At 41.3% G+C, this 18,184-nt stretch overlaps 1 protein-coding gene and 1 pseudogene across 12 annotated transcripts in view; one reads left to right on the top strand and one right to left on the bottom strand.

The window, feature by feature from the left end:
* The window catches only part of LOC145520116 (uncharacterized), a 525,123-nt gene that overhangs the window by 22,026 nt on the left and 484,913 nt on the right, over nucleotides 1–18,184 (top strand). For 7 of the 12 annotated variants that reach the window (XR_014064230.1, XR_014064239.1, XR_014064241.1 and 4 more), the window contains exon 2: nucleotides 13,095–13,266. The exons of 2 other annotated variants lie outside the window; for them this stretch is intronic. The gene's annotated coding sequence lies outside the window, so the exon portion shown is untranslated. Of the gene's footprint in view, nucleotides 1–1,435; nucleotides 1,538–13,094; nucleotides 13,267–18,184 lie in introns of all 12 variants that reach the window. 3 more of the 12 variants (XR_014064228.1, XM_081525845.1, XM_081525795.1) reach the window with 2 other exon arrangements.
* On the bottom strand, nucleotides 17,456–17,929 carry LOC145516551 (glycine cleavage system H protein, mitochondrial pseudogene; annotated as a pseudogene).

Genomic DNA, 18,184 nt, shown 5'->3' with positions numbered 1-18,184 from the left:
CCCCCTTAATCCTCCTTTGTAACTGGATTATGTCAGCCTTCACTGTGTCCCTGGAGGCTTCCTATGGGTCTAATTTCAAAATAACCAAGAAATGTCATACTAACCACCAACTCCCCACTCCCCCTGTAAAAACAGATTTGTTTTTGAAACAGTTTAATAGAATAACATCCAGGGAAGAAACAAGAGCAATAAGGGGAAAACCTCCTCCCAAGCCCATAAAACAGCTAATGCACTGAGGATGCTAAAGGGCTCTCAGCATCTCTAGGAGCTCTGTAGGAGAACAAAAAGGACTCTCAGGGCAGAGTGGGAGTACCTTTCCCCACTGGACAGATGATACCATGTCAGGTTGCCGGTGGGGAGAACCCATTATCAACAGGATCCTTTAATCAAAGCCCAAGTCATTGCTAATTCACTCGGTATTAAAACAACAAGAGGCAGCGGCTGAGGGTGGCGGTGGCATGCTGGTAGGGATGGTATAGATGAGGGGTGAAAGAATTAAAGTCTTGGAAAGTCAGAGCTGAGGCACTTAGAATGAGCCAGATTCTTTGGGTGGTGCTGTTAGTGTCCTTTCTCTGCTTAAATGCCTTTATTGTTACCCTTTCAGAGCTACTTACCCCTTTCCCCCTTTCTATAACCCATGACAACCACTAATCTGTTTTCCATTTCTGTAGTTTTGTCATTTCAAGAATGTTACATAAATGGAACTATACAGTACTAACCTTTTTAGATAGGCCTTTTTAAAACGAGGCATAGTTCCCTGTGTGTGTATGCTAAGTAGTATTCCGGGGTATAGATGTACCACCATTTGTTTAACCATTCCACAGAAGGGTGTTGTGTATCTTGACTGTGATGGTAGTCACATGTGATGAAATTGCATGGAACTAAACACATGCACAGGGCTTCCCTGGTGGCTCAGATGGTAAAGAGTACGCCTGCAATGCAGGAGACCTGAGTTCAACCCCTGCATGGGGAAGATCCCCTGGAGAAGGGAATGGCTACCCACTCCAATATTCTTGCCTGGGATGGACAGAGGAGCCTAGTAGGCTACAGTTTGTAGGGTCACAAAGAGTCGGAGGTGACTGAGTGACTAAGCACACACACAAACACATGTACACGCACAAATGAGCACATGTGGAACTGGTGAAATTTGAATAAGGTGGGTAGATTGCATCAGTGTCAGTTTCCTAGTTGTGAGACTGCACTCTTGGTCTGGAGAATGTTGACATTGGGGAAACTGGATGAAAGAGATGTATAATTTCTTACAATTGCATATGAATCTACAATTATCTTTATAAAAGTGCTTTTAGTGGCACTCTTTTGCTGTGGAACAAGGGCTAAGTCCGTTGGTCTGGAACTCAAGGCCCTTCTATGTTCTGGCTACACTTTTACCTGCCTTTTGTCTGTCTTCTCTCTCATGGGAGATGTATTTTCACAGTGTGGACCCACGTGTGTGATGAGAACCAGATCAAGAAGTAGGACATTGCCAGGAACCTGGAAGCCCCCATCCTCCTCCCATCCATTTACTACTCTTCGAAGGGTAATTGCTATCTGATTTCCATTCCGTATATTAGTTTTGCCCTTTTTTGAACTTCATATAAATGAATTCATGGATTTTTCTTTTAAACTGGCTTCTTTTGCCCAACATGATGATTAAATTATTCATGTTGCAGGTAGCAGTAGTTTGTTCATTATCACTGCTATATAGTATTCAGCCCACCGTGTGAAGAAACTACAGTTTTACACTTTAGTATGTAGTACTATTGGTGATTACTTGGTTGCTTACAGTTTGGGGCTATTTTAAATAACTCTGCCATAAGCCTTCAGACACTGGAATGATCTTGTCAGGCATCAGAGAACCTTTAGGGATATCTTCAGTGTCAGAAGCTTTCTGTGTGGGCTTAAATCTCATTAAACATAAGCAGATTCATTTTGGACAGGAGCCTTATTTATGTCATGAGTGTGGCAAAGCCTCTAAGTTCTGTGATAGCCTTGCTGAACATCAGAGAATCCACACTGAAGAGAAAACTTATTGGTGTGAAGAGTGTAATACAGGATTCACTGTGTTTCAAGTCTGGTCACCCACCAAAGAACCCGCAGTAGAGAACATCATTATGAATGTAGTGAGTGGGGGAATGCTTTCATTTGGAAGCCAGTATTTATTGCCAGAAAACCCATAAATATTAAAATGTGAGAAGACTTTCACTTAAAAACTGAATCCTATACATCGGAAAATCCACACCAGCACAAAACCTTTATGTATATAATATATACGTTCTTTTTTATGGATATGTATATAACTGAATCAGTGTGCTGTATACCTGAAACTAAACACGACATTGTAAATCAACTGTAATAAAATAGATTAAAAAAGAGAGCTGGAAAAAACCAAATAACTCTGCCATGATTGCTCTTTCATATACCTTTGTCTCACATGTATACTCATTTCACTTGGATGAATACCTAGAGGTGGGATTGCTGGGCCATAGGATATATACAGGGTTTATTTTCAGGAGGGACTGTCTAATGGTTTTCCAGAGTGGTGCCATCAATTTTTACTCTCACCAGGAGAATTCTTGTTCTGCATCCTTGCCAACATCAGTCTTATAAATCTTAGTTTTTCTGGTGGGGTGTATAGCGGTAACTGTTATGGAGGACTAGTTTGCAGGTGGGCTTTCTTCTCTTGCCCCAGCAGGAGAGCTGTTGCCTGTTCCTCAGTGCAGAGGTTATCATGGGGTGAGAGAGGTTCTCTGCTTCTCCTGCAGAGGCAGCTGCCTGTGTTTCTACCCTTTCTGCAGACAGTGGATATATGCCTGGGCCTTTTGCCTGCCTTTCCATTAGTGATTAGGGCTTTGGTTTCTTAGAACGTAGTGGAAAATGTGTACAGGCCAGTGAGGGTTCTCTCAGCTCTCCTACATGCCTCCATCTGCCTTCTGAGTACCAGGTAGAGGTTGTGGAAGAAAGTTTGGGAGTATAAACTCCTCTTGGGTCTGGGGCTCCCAGGGATTCTTAACTACATTCTAATCCACACTGGCTTGTAAGAATTTGTTATAATATAAACTTTTTTCTTACCCTCTGCCTCCAAAGAAGTCTGACAAAGGTGGAATAGCTCTTATGGCCTGCCTCTCCCTGGTGCAGTTGTCAGTCTTTGGAATTCAGTTTTTCTGGTTGCCTTGTAACCTCAGCTCTCTGATGGGCTCCAGGGAAGTTCTGATTTTACAGATTGTCTGACTTCTTCCTCATTGTTGGGGTGGGAGCTAATGTTTTCTTTGTAGCTTTCTACCTCTCACTGTGATTTTAACCTGAATTTCTCCTGTGACTAATAAGTTTGAGCTCCTTTAAAGGTAACAACCATATCTTGCATTTTCATGCTCCACTGCCTTTGTCTGAAATGCCCTTTGCTTTTACTCTCTGTCTGTTCCTTCAAGGGTCAATTTAAGGGTCCTACGCAGCTGTCTCTAACCACCTCTGTCTTCTTCTGCCACCCCTGTCAAACCTTGCTCTCTCCTCCCTTCCACTTCCCTGGCACTTCTTCTAATTTGGATTAGGAAACTGGGAGTTGGAGAAAGACTCCTTTTTTCTGGTTTCCATCCGTTTTCCGTATGATCAGCTGGGAGACGCCCAGCAGCAGGGTGAGAGGTGGTATAAATGCCCAGGGTGGATTTTCCCAGGGTCTTGGAGAGAGGACTAGGGCACCGAAACAGTTTCTTCTAAAACTGTTAGGGCTGCACATCATTTGCCCAAAGGCAGTGTTTACAGTCTGGGAATTTGTAGGAGGGTCACCTCACAAACGCCCAGAAGGCCTACTCCTGGTTTTAGTTGTATCTTTGTTCCTTGCCAGGCACCTTTCCTGCCTAATTGAGCCCAAATTGCTGAAAACAAACTTTCTCTGGGTTATCCTCATCCTGCTGGGTATCAGCTTTCCCTAAAACCAAAATTGCTGCTCAGTCTAGACCTGCACACTTACTGTTCTATTTTAAGAGAGGCCCCCAGTCCACATCAGAACAGCAGAGGTGTCTGTTCCACATAAAAGTCCCTTTCCCTTCGGCATCTTCTTGGCTCCCTGACAGTCATGAACCCTTTTTTGTACAGTGTCTGTCCCTGGTGGCTTCTGGGCAGTCCTCAGCTGCTCTATTACTGCCCAGGGCAGCAGCAAGGACAGAAGTAGCATTTTCAAAGGAAGAGAAGAGAAAAATAGGATAAGTCTCAGGCACAGAATAGCAAGCCTGAATGCTGAGGGCTGTCATAAAGAACCACCTATTGACTAAGCCATGTCCAGGGAGGCAGGGGTGGGTGTCCTTCACTTTTTCTTTTCCTTTGATTCCATGGCCTGCATTTCCCCTTTTCACTCTGCTTCTCTGTCTGGATTTTCTGAGTGAGTTGGTAAAGCACTTTATTTATTTTTTTGGCCATGCAGCATGCAGAATCTTAGTTTCTGGATCAGGGGTCAAACCTGGTCTTAACCACTGGACCCCTAGGGAAGTCTCTGGGAGGGTACTTTAGTTTCCTATAATTCTGTCTCACTGAGACCTCAGGACAGTGGTGTGCTGATAAATGTTTAACAATAGACTCTCTAGGAGAAGAAGCCCTGGTTTGCAATGTTTGCCCATTTCCATAGTGTAAATACTCCTGCCATAGCCAATTTTAAGCTGCCAATGTGATATAACTGAATATGGAGTTGGGAAGAGATTCTCAGTAGCACACGATTATATAGTATTTCTACCATGTAAGTGAAATAGATGCTAAATAACCTCAAGAGCATAGATAAGTGGTTGGCAAATTATGGCTTGTAGGCCAAGTCTGACACATGGCCTGTTTTTGTGCAGCCCATGAGCTAAGATTGGTTTTTACACTTTTAAAGTTTTTTTTTTTTTTAAATAATAATATATGGCAGAGACTGATTGTGGTCCCCCAAACATAAAATATTTAGCATCTGTCTCTTTATAGGAAAAGTTATCTGACCCTTGGCATAGGTAATAGTAAGATATAGAAAAATAATTAAGAATGATACATTTTGAGTATTTTTCATTCTTAGGTTTTAATATAATTTATTTGATTGTAAATATATGTAACTAATTTTTTTTATAACAGTTATTTAATAACAAACTCACAGAATTCTCCCAAATTGAGCAGTCAGTTTTCATGATCTAGTAAGAGCTGATTTCAGCATACCACTGCCTCACACAGGTCATTGCTGAAGGAGCCTCAAGTGTTCTTTAGTTCAATCCCTTCACATTATAGCTGAGGCCCAAAGAGGAAAATGACTTACACAAGTTTACTTAGAAAGCTAGTGGCGGAGTCAAGTTTCCTAATTCCAGTCTTGTCATCTTTGTTCATTGATACTGCTTAATATATACCCATGGTTCCCTTTTTGTTGCTTTTACCTCTTTACCAAAGTTTGAGCCAGCAAAGTTAGCACCATTATGTTTTCCTAGCACTGTGCAGCCTCAGGTCAGCTCACCCTAAGAACTCTTGTCGCCAACTTCCCCATGACCCTGTTCAGTTTACTGACTTATTTTTCCATTTACTTTGAGGATAAGTATTATTTTTCTTTCCCCAAAATTGTTGCCCTGGGTATTTTATCAGCTCCTGACTTTTTGCCCAATCTTGTTTTTTTTCTGATGGGATGAGTGTCTTGTACTAACCTCTTAACCACCTACCTCCCCTTTGGAGTTTGCACTGAACACTCGTCTTGCTAAATCTTTATACTTGTCAGGCTGGGATCCTGTTTATTGTGAGGGAACCTGATGTTTTCAGTGGGGATGAGGCAGAAGAGGGGGAGGGAGCAGAGGAAGCTGGATCTGAGAAAGTGAGGAAAATGCTAGTATCAGAATCTTATAAAAGGGTAGCGACTGGGGCTGCATCTTCCGTGAGTTGTTGAATGAGGAGCAGTGTCCAGGCTGGAGAGAAAGGGAAGTGAGGAGGGAGAGAAAGATTGAGAAGAGAGAAGGGAGAAAGAAGCAGAGGCCAAGTCTTGGGTTCTATGGCTTCTAAAGTCCCACAAAGCTAGGCTAACTTCCTGTGCTTTGCGGGTATCTCGGGTGTCTTCAGTAATCTTATAATTAACCTCCACATAATTTGAGAGAGTCTAAATGGATTCCTGCTCCTTGTGATTAAGGTTTCTGAAAACATTGGAAATCTCAAAATCTTTAGAGACTGAGAGGAGCTGAAACATTGAGAGAAACTGACCCTGTCAGGTCTTCGGCTGCTGTGAAGCTATGGTAAGGTCCCCATTATTTTCTGCTGTTGTCTCTTCCTCTTTGCTCAGCGTGGCTGAATGCCAAACAGTTGTTATAGCATAATTGGTGCAGTCAAAGCTAGGGGCAGTTACAGATATTGGCTTGATTTTGATGTATTCTAAGATCACCACACAGAAGTTATAAATTATGAAAGAATCCATATAAAAAATGGAACAAAAAAATCTTAGTTTGAAGAAAAATTTTATTTGTTTCTGTAAAGCAAAGTTAAATGTATTTGAATCAGCAGATAAAACAGAAAACTTGGAAAAGCACATGTATCTGGCATTAAAAACTTAGCAAAGATATTATATGTTGATTTATTATAAAGATATCATCAGTTCAGTTCACTTGTTCAGCCATGTCTGACTCTTTGCAACCTCATGGACTGCAGCACGCCAGGCTTCCCCGTCCATCACCAACTCCTGGAGTCTACCCAAACTCATGTCCATTGAGTCGGTGATACCATCCAACCATCTTATCCTCTGTTGTCCCCTTCTCCTCCCACCTTCAATTTTTCCCAGCATCAGGGTCTTTGCAAATGAGTCAGCTCTTCGCATCAGGTGGCCAAAGGATTGGAGTTTCAGCTTCAGCATCAGTCCTTCCAATGAATATTCAGTACTGATTCCTTTGGGATGGACTGGTTGGATCTCCTTGCAGTCCAAGGGACTCTCAAGAGTCTTCTCCAGCACCACAGTTCAAAAGCATCAATTCTTCGGCGCTCAGCTTTCTTTATAGTCCAACTCTCACATCCATACATGACTACTGGAAAAACCATAGCTTTTACTAGACAGACCTTTGTTGGCAAAGTAATGTCTCTGCTTTTTAATATGCTGTCTAGGTTGGTCATAACTTTCCTTCCAAGGAGCAAGCGTCTTTTAATTTCATGGCTACAGTCACCATCTGCTGTGATTTTGGAGCCCCAAATAATAAAAGTCTCTCACTGTTTCCATTGTTTCCCCATCTATTTGCCATGAAGTGATGGGACCAGATGCCATGATTTTGGTTTTCTGAATGTTGAGTTTTAAGCCAACTTTCTCACTCTCCTCTTTCACTTTAATCAAGAGGCTCTTTAGTTCTTTTACCCTTTCTGCCATAAGGATGGTGTCGTCTGCGTATCTGAGGTTATTGATATTTCTCCTGGCAATCTTGATTCCAGCTTGTGCTTCCTCCAGCCCAGCGTTTCTCATGATGTACTCTGCATATAAGTTAAATAAACAGGGTGACAATATACAGCCTTGCCGTACTCCTTTCCCGATTTGGAACCAGTCTGTTATTCATTAAGATGTCATAAGGGCACTGAAAAACGCTTGAAAGGAAAAATTGACCCAGAATTCTACTGCCCTGTAAATGCTGCTTTCATTTCATCCGATGCTGTGCTTGTTCTTATGTACACAGGTGGACTTACACACAGCTGCCATTACAGTATCTCAGTACATACACATTTTTCAGTTATGAAAAGTTTGTGTTGCAATAATCTATAAAATTTTAATTTCTAATGGTTGAGTAATATTCTAGTGAATTTGTCAGAATTTGCATAACTGTTCTTCTATAGTTAGATAGTTAGATTGCTTCCAGTTATCATCTTCAACAGTGTAGTGGACATTTTTTAACCTTTGATTTTAAAATTACAAAGTAAAATTCATCAGCATGAATCTCCCAGAGTGAGGTTACTGGGTGACCTGGGAAGATGGAAGTGGGATTACTGTAGGACCTGGCGCCATGGAAAGAGCACTGGAGTTAAGAGTCAGAAGACCTGGGATTGATCTTTGATCTGCTACCTGTGTGACCTTGGTCAAATTATTTAGTGTTATTGACCTACAGTTTTCTCACTTGTAAACTTTATTTATACTCTTTCATACCTGGTAGGATTTTAGTGAGGATTCATGAGAAATCTGCTGTTTAGTCGCTAAGTCCTGTCCATTTTGCGGCTCCATGGACTGTGGCCCACCAGCCTCCTTTGTCCATAGGATTTCTCAGGTAGATCTTCCCAGATGGTGCAATGGTAAAGAATCTGCCTGCCAACGCAGGACATGCAGGAGACTTGGGTTTGATCCCTGGGTCAGGAAGATCCTCTGGAGTGGGAAATGGCAACCCGCTCTAGTATTCTTGTCTGGAGAATCCATCGGCAGGGGAACCTGGTGGGCTACAGTCCATGGGATTGCAAAGAATGGGACACAACAGAGCGACTTTCACTCACTCACTCATTAGTATTCTTGCCTGGAAAATCCATGGACAGAGGAGCCTGATGGGCTGTGTGTAGTCCATGGGGTCGCAAAAAATTGGACATGACAGATAGCAACTGAGCACGCATGCATGCAATGAGAAATCATGTAAATATTAGCACATAGCATACTCAGTCATATTAGTTTTAGCTAAAAGGGGATAGACATTTTTATTTATTCTTCTTGATCCATATCACATTTCTTTTCAAAATATAGAATCATCAGTGATATAATGAGTATATACAGGTTTGAGTGCGCCATGTTGAATTTTATGATTGTAAAAGTCAACATAATGGGCATAATATGTTAATAGAAAGGTACTTAGGGAAATTTTGAAGTGTACAAAAGAAATGCTTAGATAGTGAGAAGTAAAAAAATAAAACAACAGTTAACAGGCAAAGCACAGCATGGTACGAAATGACTGAAATAAGAGAAAGAATCAAAGGGACTGGGGTGGGAAGAGGGCTGTGGCAGAGGGAGTTGGCGTTGGTATTTTTTTGTGGCATCTCTAACCTTTGTCAGGTTGGCTTGTGGGTGGGCCACCACACGAGCATTTAATATTTCCCTTTCCCCTAGCGGGATAGCACACAAGCTTTCTCCTAGGGCCCTGGCAGATGCTCCCAACTCTGTTCTTCCCTGTCCACCACCCTTAGGGGAACAGATGCAACTCTGGGAGGGAACAATGCCCACATTGTGAGCCCAGCTGTCACACAGAACTCCCTGATCCCCTCCCCACAGGCTGGCCGCCCCCCTCCACCCCCCATGTTGCCAGAGCCTCCAGGCCACTCTTCTGCTCACTCAGGCTCAGCCCTGCCAGCCCCTGGGTGAGGGGGGTGGTGGGTGGAGAGGACAAACAATGCCTGGTTGTTCTCAGACCCCACTTTCCTGCTCCTTGCCGGGCAGCTCACCACCCTTTGTAGGACTGCCCTTGGCCCAGCTCTGTCTCAGGAAGGGAGGGTTTTACAAAACCGGGTCCTTGGAACTCAAAAACGAGATAGCCACTAGGTTCCAGAGGACCTGGGTGAAGTGACCTGGTCCGTTCTTGTCATCAGGCTTAAAATGGGCTTCATGAACTGAAAGGGAGGTGTGAGAACAACTCTGGCGAGCCACATGTTTCAGAACCGCTCTTCTGGAAACTTGAGCTGTGGTTTCTACAGCAATGGTCCTGACTGAACACCTGTACTCTGGGCTGAAGGAAACAACCATCTCTATATCAGACAGTTAATTTAAAAAAATCCAGCACAACAACGTTCTGAGGTGGGAGGAAGATTTCTTCTACTATAATGGTGTTTGTCATTCTATAGAGCCTATTTTTATCCTTCTTTGAGAGAGAGAGGACTATAAACGGGGAAACTGAGGCCCAGGAGTGGAGAGTAGTTAATAAGAACCGGGGCTTTGGAATCCATTCATTGATCTCCTGGGAAAAATTGTGTTTTTTCCCACCATTCCACATTGAGCTTAGAACAGAGCAGAAAGATAAGGAAACGAGCTCTCCCAGAGACCCCAGTGGGATGAACCTTGGAGGGGCTCTGCAGAAGGCAGAGTGCCCTTGTGTGTGTGCATGCTCAGTCGTGTCCAGTTCATTGTGAACTTCTGGACTGTAGCCCACAGGGCCCCTCTGTCCATGCGATTCTCCAGGCAAGAATATGGGAGTGGGTTGCCATTCCCTCCTCCAGGAGGTCTTCCCGGCTTGGGGATTGAACCCACATCTCCTGCACTGGCTGGCAGATTCTTTATCACTGAGCCACCCGGGAGGCCTTAGGATGGGCTTATGCAGTGGAAGTGAATAGGACTCAGGTTTCTTCTGAGTTAGGTTTGTACTGGAGCTCCTTTGTGGTTTCCTGGGATACTCTCTCTACCTGGGTTTCTCCAGCTTCTAGTAGGACTGAGAAGGTTGCCCTGAGCTGAGCGTGCCCAGTGGCCTCTGGCGTGTGAGAAGCCACAGACGGAGAGCAGCTGCTCAAAACTGGTTTGTAATGGCCAGTGGATCGCAGGTCACCTTGATTAGAGACTGATGGTTTATGTTTCTCCCTTCTAGGGTATCTCCTATAAGGAAAATCTCCTTTCTCAGTACTTTTCCATGACTCCCCGGCAAACCCAGGTTCTGCTGAGTGAACTCTGAGCCATGTGATTGCTTTATTGCTAATGCTTACACCTGTGTGCCCATGACCTGAATTGGTTATCACCTTATAAAGAATGAAGAAAGGAGAAACAGAGAGTTCTGGATCTCTGACAAGAAGTAGCAGAGGAAAGAACAAAGGAGAAAAAGGAAAGGAGAGAATCAGACTCTCGTTAGATCTGACTTCAGATTCTGGCCCCACGCTTCCTAGTTTTGGAATTTTGGGCAAGTTACTTAATATCTCTAACCTTAGTTTTCTCATCAGTAAAATGGGGTTAATAATGGTTCTCATCTCATGGTGTTAACGTGTGTAATGGTGTTTAGCAAGTGCCTCTGCTTATTAAGTTCTCAGCTTTGTTTATAATTAATTTCTTATAAAACACAGTATATGTACATATGTAAATAAGAATTTATTGAAATCATTTCAGAGTATTTTCCCCCTCTTCCTTTCTTTCCCTTCTCTCCTTTTCCCTCTCTTTCTCTTATCTCTTTCTTTACTTCTTTCTTTCTGTTTCTTTCTTTGCCTTCCTTCCTTCCTTCCCTCCATCTCTCCTCCTCATTCTCTCTCTCTCTGTGTGTCTTTCTCTTCAGTAAACTTTATTGGGTGCCTACTGTGTGCCAAGGAATATCCCCAAGTCTGGGAAAAGATCTTGATGAGAAGAATGAATGTTTTGTTGTCTTTTCTTGCCCATGTCCCTGAGTGAACTTTGAATTTGTCTATATGACTTAGTCTCAAATGACAGACCCAGCCAATCCGGGGAGGTAGGGGGTGGATAAAAAGGCAGTGGGGATGAAAAAGGCTTCAGCGGGGTCTGCCTCCTTAGTTCTCTCCCTCTGCCCACAGCCCAGCAGGAAGTCTGCCTTTGTGATAGGAAAATGCCCTTTCAACAGCACCAGTGTGGAAGCTCAGATGTTTGTAACAGTTGCTTAATTTTAGGAACATGGATATATTTTGCCAAGTTGTGATCCCACCGGGACTCAGAGCAGTCTGAACTTGGAATGAAATCTAAACCATGAAGTCTTAAACTTTTGAAACTAGAAAAAAAAAAAGTAATTTCCAGGTTCAAAGAAAAAACAGGTTTTATCAGGCTTCTGGATGAAAGAGTTGATCCAAAATATAATCATCCAAAAATAATATTCTGAAGGTTCACTTTAGAAAAATCAGAGACCAATAGGTGAAATTTTCTTTGTAACAGAGATGCAAAAAGGTGAAATGTGGGGAAATATGTCTTCTTCCTGGAACATATTTTTTTGTGTGTGTGATGTCAAATACTCTTATTTCTTGACAAGGAAAGATCTATGGCTAGTAGATTTATAAGTTTGAATCCTCAGCTATATGGCTTACTTTTTTTTTTAATATAAATTTATTTATTTTAATTGGAGGCTAATTACTTTACAATATTGTAGTGGTTTTGCCATACATTGACATGAATCCCCCATGGGTGTAAATGTGTTCCCCATCCTGAACCCCCCTCCCACCTGTCTCCTCATCCCGTCCCTCTGGGTCATCTCAGTGCATCAGCCCCGAGCATCCTGTCTCATGCATCGGATCTGGACTGGCGATTCGTTTCACATATGATAATATACATGTTTCAATGCCATTCTCCCCAATCATCATCCCACCCTTGCCCTCTCCCACAGAGTCCAAGAGACTGTTTTATACATCTGTGTCTCTTTTGCTGTCTCACATATAGGGTCATTGTTACCATCTTTCTAAATTCCATATATATGCGTTAGTATACTGTATTGGTGTTTTTCTTTCTGGCTTACTTCACTCTGTATAATAAGCTCCAGTTTCATCCACCTCATTAGAACTGATTCAAATGTATTCTTTTTAGTGGCTGAGTAATATTCCATTGTGTATATGTACCACAGCTTTCTTATCCATTCGTCTGTTGATGGACATCTAGGTTACTTCCGTGTCCTGGCTATTATAAACAGTGCTGTGATGAACACTGGGGTACACATGTCTCTTTCAATTCTGGTTTCCTCAGTGTGTATGCCCAGCAGTGGGATTGTTGGGTCATATAGCAGTTCTGTCTCCAGTTTTTTTAAGGAATCTGCACACTGTTCTCCATAGTGGCTGTACTAGTTTGCATTCCCACCAACAGTGTAAGAGGATTCCCTTTTCTCCACACCCTCGCCAACATTTATTGTTTGTAGACTTTTGGATAGCAGCCATTCTGACTGGCGTGAAATGGTACCTCATTGTGGTTTTGATTTGCATTTCTCTGATAATGAGTGACGTTGAGCATCTTTTCATGTGTTTGTTAGTATGGCTTACTTTTGAAAGGCAGAGTTCACAATTATACTCTCCTGAGATGAAGAGGTTTTAAAATGAGTTAGACCAAAGACAGACAGCGTTGTTCAAAGCAGATTTGGCATATCATAAACAAACTGGGATTATGAAGGATGGTGATGCTCATGTGATACTTCCTATTCTTCCTTCAGGATGCACCTCAGATTTTAGCTTCTTCTGTAAACTTCCTATAAACTTTCTGTTTGTCTTTCCCTCAGCCTGTGTCTCTCTGCTTCCTCGGGCGCATTGCCTTCCACCAGCTGGCTCCTGCCCCTGCTCTGTGGCTTCTCCCTCAGACCTGTTCACCACACCCCTGATCCAATCTACTGCCCTGAGGACCTATCCCTAAGGACCCTCACGAAGCCTGAAATCTGTGGGAGCAGAGTACAGGTGAGGAGTTCCAGCTTGTCTGAGGTGACGGGCATTTCCCCTTTGGACACCGCTCTGAGTCAGAGGGGTTTCTTAGTCCTCCTGCCTGCTTTCAGGGAGGAATGGGAAGAATCTTGCACAGGTCCCTGGGAGGGATTGTCCGTTTTAAAGAGTGTTGCCTTCTCTCCCCCCAGCAGGAGAATGGCTTAGTAAGTCATGACACGTTCAAAACGCAGAACATCATGCAGCCATTAAACATGCTGTTTTTTCCAAGACTTTGTAATGACTTGAGAAAATACTCTTTTTGTAATATTTAATTAAAATATAAGCTAGCACTGCGTATATGATAGAACTCTAGTTTTGTTTTAAAAGCACACACATGGCAAAAAGGACTAAAAGGAAGCACACCTGTATGATGAGGTGATGAAATTATAAGAGATTTTAAAAATAGTTTCTATTTCCAGTTTTCTAAAATGTGTATATATCATTTTCGTGAGAAAAACTGTTACATTAAAAGAGATTATCTATGCTTTTCCTTTTTCTCACACTAAACATGGTATCATTTTCTCATCCTTAATTTCCAGTTTCCAGTTATGCATAAAGCGAGATTTCATATTTACTCGAGGAAATAGTTCCCAATAGGTAATACTAATTGAAAAACTGCTTTATCAAAACAAATTTGGATTAAATGAATTAAATTTTTTTTTTATTTTTTAAAATATCTATTTTTTAATTGAAGGATAATTGCTTTACATAATTTTGTTGTTCTCTGTCAAACCTCAGTATGAATCAGCTACAGGTATACATATATCCCCTTCCTGTTGAGCCTCCCTCCCTAGGTGGGATGGGGAGGGAGATGGGAGGGAGGATTAAATAAGTTTTAATCAGACTTTCAGAAAGTTAGTCCTTTCAGTTCTCCCTTCTCCTCTCTCTCACATTCTCTTCTTGTATAATTCTCTTCTTGACTCTGAACCGTATTTCATCCCATTGAGTTTCAAATGCTTCTTGAAATTTCACACTTTCTGGAACAGTCTCCTGGAGATGCCTCCTTGTCCTGCTCCTATTTCCATCCTCAAACTTATGATTTCTTATTTCCTTAGGAGCAAGAAATATATCTTTCTGGAACTGTGTCTCTAAAAGACACATTTGCTATGTTAAATTAACCTTCAGAAAGCTTTCTTTCTCTGTTCAGCACTAATTCAGCTTTGTAATCTAGGAGATGGTAAATGGAATCCAAAAATGTTAGATTTGGAAGAAACCCCATAGATTATTTGATTCTACCTCTTTCTTCTAAAGAAAAGGAAACCTAGGTCCAAAATATTTTTAATGGCATTCCCCACATGGCATGAATGATGACAAACCAATATCAGTGCCAAGGTTTTCTCACTGTTTGGAGGCTGTAGAGCCTGGTGGAAAGAGTAAGGGTGTTCATGTCAGACATACTTGAGTTCAAGTCACTGCTCTGCTGATTACTGACTGTGAAACTGAACAAACTTCATTGCTCCAAACACCATTTCCCAGCTGTAAAATGAGGGTAGAGTATGTATCTTGAAGAACTGCTGTGATATTAGAAATATTATATTTCATCTTCCTTTTAGACGATCAAAGAAAAACATGCTTTTGTTGGGTTTTCTTTGAGCAGATAGTTTCTTCAGAGGAATCAATTCATAAGTCATTGATATAGACAGCTATACACCCAAGAAACAAATATAGGTATTTTCAAAGTCCATAGTTTTAAACACCTTAGTTAACAAATGTCTTGCATAGGTCAACACCACCTTTATAGCAGTCTGTTCATTTCACCTTTTACCAGTCACACCTCTAGCTGCACATCCCATTTTTCTCTCACTGACATGGTTTACTTATATACTCATCTTCTAAAAATAATTTCTTTCCTTCATCTGTATCTTCCAGTACATGTAAATCGCTGAGAAAAATATCTTTTTCTTTTATCCATAAATTTAAAAACTCCCCCATCCTGGAAGTCATGTATATTGATACTTATGGTAATGATTCACTTGTGTGCATGAAAATGAAATTCACATTCTTTTTTAGGTTTATTAGATTGTAATAAAATACTAAAAGTGAAATAACTTTATTCATCAGATTGGCAAGAAAAACATAGACATAATATTCATTATTAATAAAGGTGAGTTGAAATTTATATTATAAAGTATTATATTAATAATTATTAATGTATTAATCTATAATACTGTATGTGAAAGTGAAAGTGTTAGTTGCACAGTTGTGTCTGACTCTTTGCAGCCCTATGGACTGTAGCCCACCAGGCTCCTCTGTCCATGGGATTCTGCAGGCAAGATTACCGAAAGGGTAGCCATTCCCTTCTCCAGGGGATCTTCCTGACTCAGGGAACAGACCCGGGTCTCCTTCATTGCAGGTGGATTCTTTACCATCTGAGCCACCAGGGAGGGCCTTAATAGATTCTATTTTGCATCAATAGGTGATTATTAATGCAGCCTTTTGGGAGAACATTTTGACTCCCAAAATGTTCTGTTTGAATTTAAAAATGCACTTATCCTTTGTATACATGCATGTGCAAGAATATTTACTGCTGCTGCTGCTGCTAAGTCACTTCAGTCATGTCCGACTCTGCGCGACCCCATAGACGGCAGCCCACCAGGCTCTGCCGTCCCTGGGATTCTCCAGGCAAGAACACTGGAGTGGGTTGCCATTTCCTTCTCCAATGCATGAAAGTAAAAAGTGAAAGTGAAGTCACTCTGTCGTCTCTGACTCCTAGCGACCCCATGGACTGCAGCCTACCAGGCTCCTCCATCCATGAGATTTTCCAGGCAAGAGTACTGGAGTGGGGTGCCATAGCCTTCTCCAAGAATATTTACCAAAGTATTATTTATAATATAAAAAATTAGAAGCAACTTAAATGTGTCTTGGTAGGGAAGTGATTAAATGAATTATGGTTCATTCATTTTATGGAATACTCTGATGCAGTTAGAATAATGTTATAGATATGCATGGACATGGAAAGGTCTCTAAGACATAGTGTTATGCGAAAAGAACAAGGTGATGAATAGTATGTATGGTATGATATCATTATGTAATATGCAATATATAAAAAAGATGTGGAAGGATATGCTCCAAGTAGAGTGATTATTTTTGGAGAGGAAAGTGTTTTTTTTTTTAAAGTATTAGGATACATATTTTACTTACAATATTAAAAAAAACTTTTAAAAATTAAATTTTAACATAAAAAATATAGAAACTCCTCATGTGATTTTTGATGCCCATACAGGTTTAAAGATCAAATAACCTTGAAGTTTAGCAGCTTGAAACAGCACACATTTGAAAGTATATCATACTTTCTGAAGGTTAGGGGTCCAGGAATAGCCTATCTACATCCTTTGTGTTAGGATCTCTCATAAGGCTGCAGTCAGGGTGCTCACTGAACTGTCTGGTGAATACAGCAGGTAAGTCAGAACTTCCCAGTCAAGCTGTCACAGTTTTTGCTTGGTCATCAAAGAAACATGATCTTGCATTATCCTAGTGGAAGATTATGCATTCTGGATGCTTTTGTTGTGTGCGGCTTTCAGTTGGTCTACTTGGGAGCAGTACTTGTTGGAATTAATCATTTGGATCAATCGCAGCACCTTTTCCATACACTGCATAAATCTTTTTTGTGTGTTTCAGTTGCATTTTTACCTTTCTTTTTTTTTTTTAAATTTTATTATTGTTTATTCTCCTGCGAAGCTGTTGCTTCACTGGATAAAAATAGCACCAGCAAACACAGTATATTGCAAAATTAAGATAGTAATATTCTTTATCGGACACTACACAACTAACAAACTTTTCTCCACTGGCAGTTATTTCTAGTGAGAAGATCATTTTGACCCAAATCCAAGGATAGCTGTAAGCAAGTTACAATGTCATATAAGGTTTAAGATAACCATGTTATCCATTAATTACATAATTTTTGTAACTAGTTTTACCAGAGATAATTTCAGGAATTCTGAATATTGTAACTGGAGCCTAGCCTAAAAATCACAGGATGCTGTGGAGAAGATGCACAGTGTTTATCTGAAGTCATTAGAAAGTTAAGGGGTATTTTCTTTAGGAAACATTGTTACAAGTAGTTTCTTTTGCTAAAAGTTGCTCTTTAAATATCTATCCACCACTAATTTAAGACAACTATGCTAGATTAAATTGTTCCAAAGTAGTTTATTTAGGGGTTCCATTTTCACTCTTCTATAGATTTTATGCATTTCTCATAGGCTTCTTCACTCATTAGTTCATCTAGTTCTGAAGGGTTATTGAATGTCATCTTGATCAGCCAGCCATCTTCATAACAAGCTTTGTTGACAAGTCCAGGATTTGCTGCTAGAGCTTTATTAATTTCAGTTACTTCTCCTGATAGAGAATAGAGTTCACTGGCAGCTTTCACACTTTCCAAAACACCAAACTCCTCTTGTTTGTTCAACTTTGTCCCAACTTCAGGCAGACTACAGTAAACAACATCTCCCAAAGCTTCCTGTACAAAATTGCTGATTCCCACTGTTCCAGCACCGTTTTCTGTTGTTACCCATTCATGTTTTTCTGTGAATTTCCACACTGACAGCAGAGCCGGGCAGGTGCGCACCGCCGCAGTCCCCGGGGCCGTGGCGAGCAGGGCGCGCTGGGTGCCGACCGTGGCTCGCACAGCCCGCAGCTCCATGTTTGCATGTGTGCAGAGGGTCTCTGCCCCTCATTTTCACCTTTCTTGAAATAATAACACATAGTATAACGAAAATGTTGCTTCCCCCCCATCTTCAGTGTTAAAATGGCTACACAAAAGGTTACCAATTTTGATAATTGTTTTGAAATGCAATGCTGATGTGCCAGCTGTCATAATACAGTCTAAAAAAATTGTTTCCAATGAGGTTAAAGACAGTTAAGTGCTGCTCCCAGGTGGCACTAGTGGTAAAACTTC

This window comes from Giraffa tippelskirchi, chromosome 1 (genome assembly GCF_054371585.1).
Source record: "Giraffa tippelskirchi isolate mGirTip1 chromosome 1, T2T-mGirTip1v1.2.pri, whole genome shotgun sequence".
Lineage (NCBI taxonomy): Eukaryota > Metazoa > Chordata > Mammalia > Artiodactyla > Giraffidae > Giraffa > Giraffa tippelskirchi.
The sequence above is the reverse complement of the archived record's forward strand: the minus strand, read 5'-3'. Positions and strand labels throughout refer to the sequence as shown.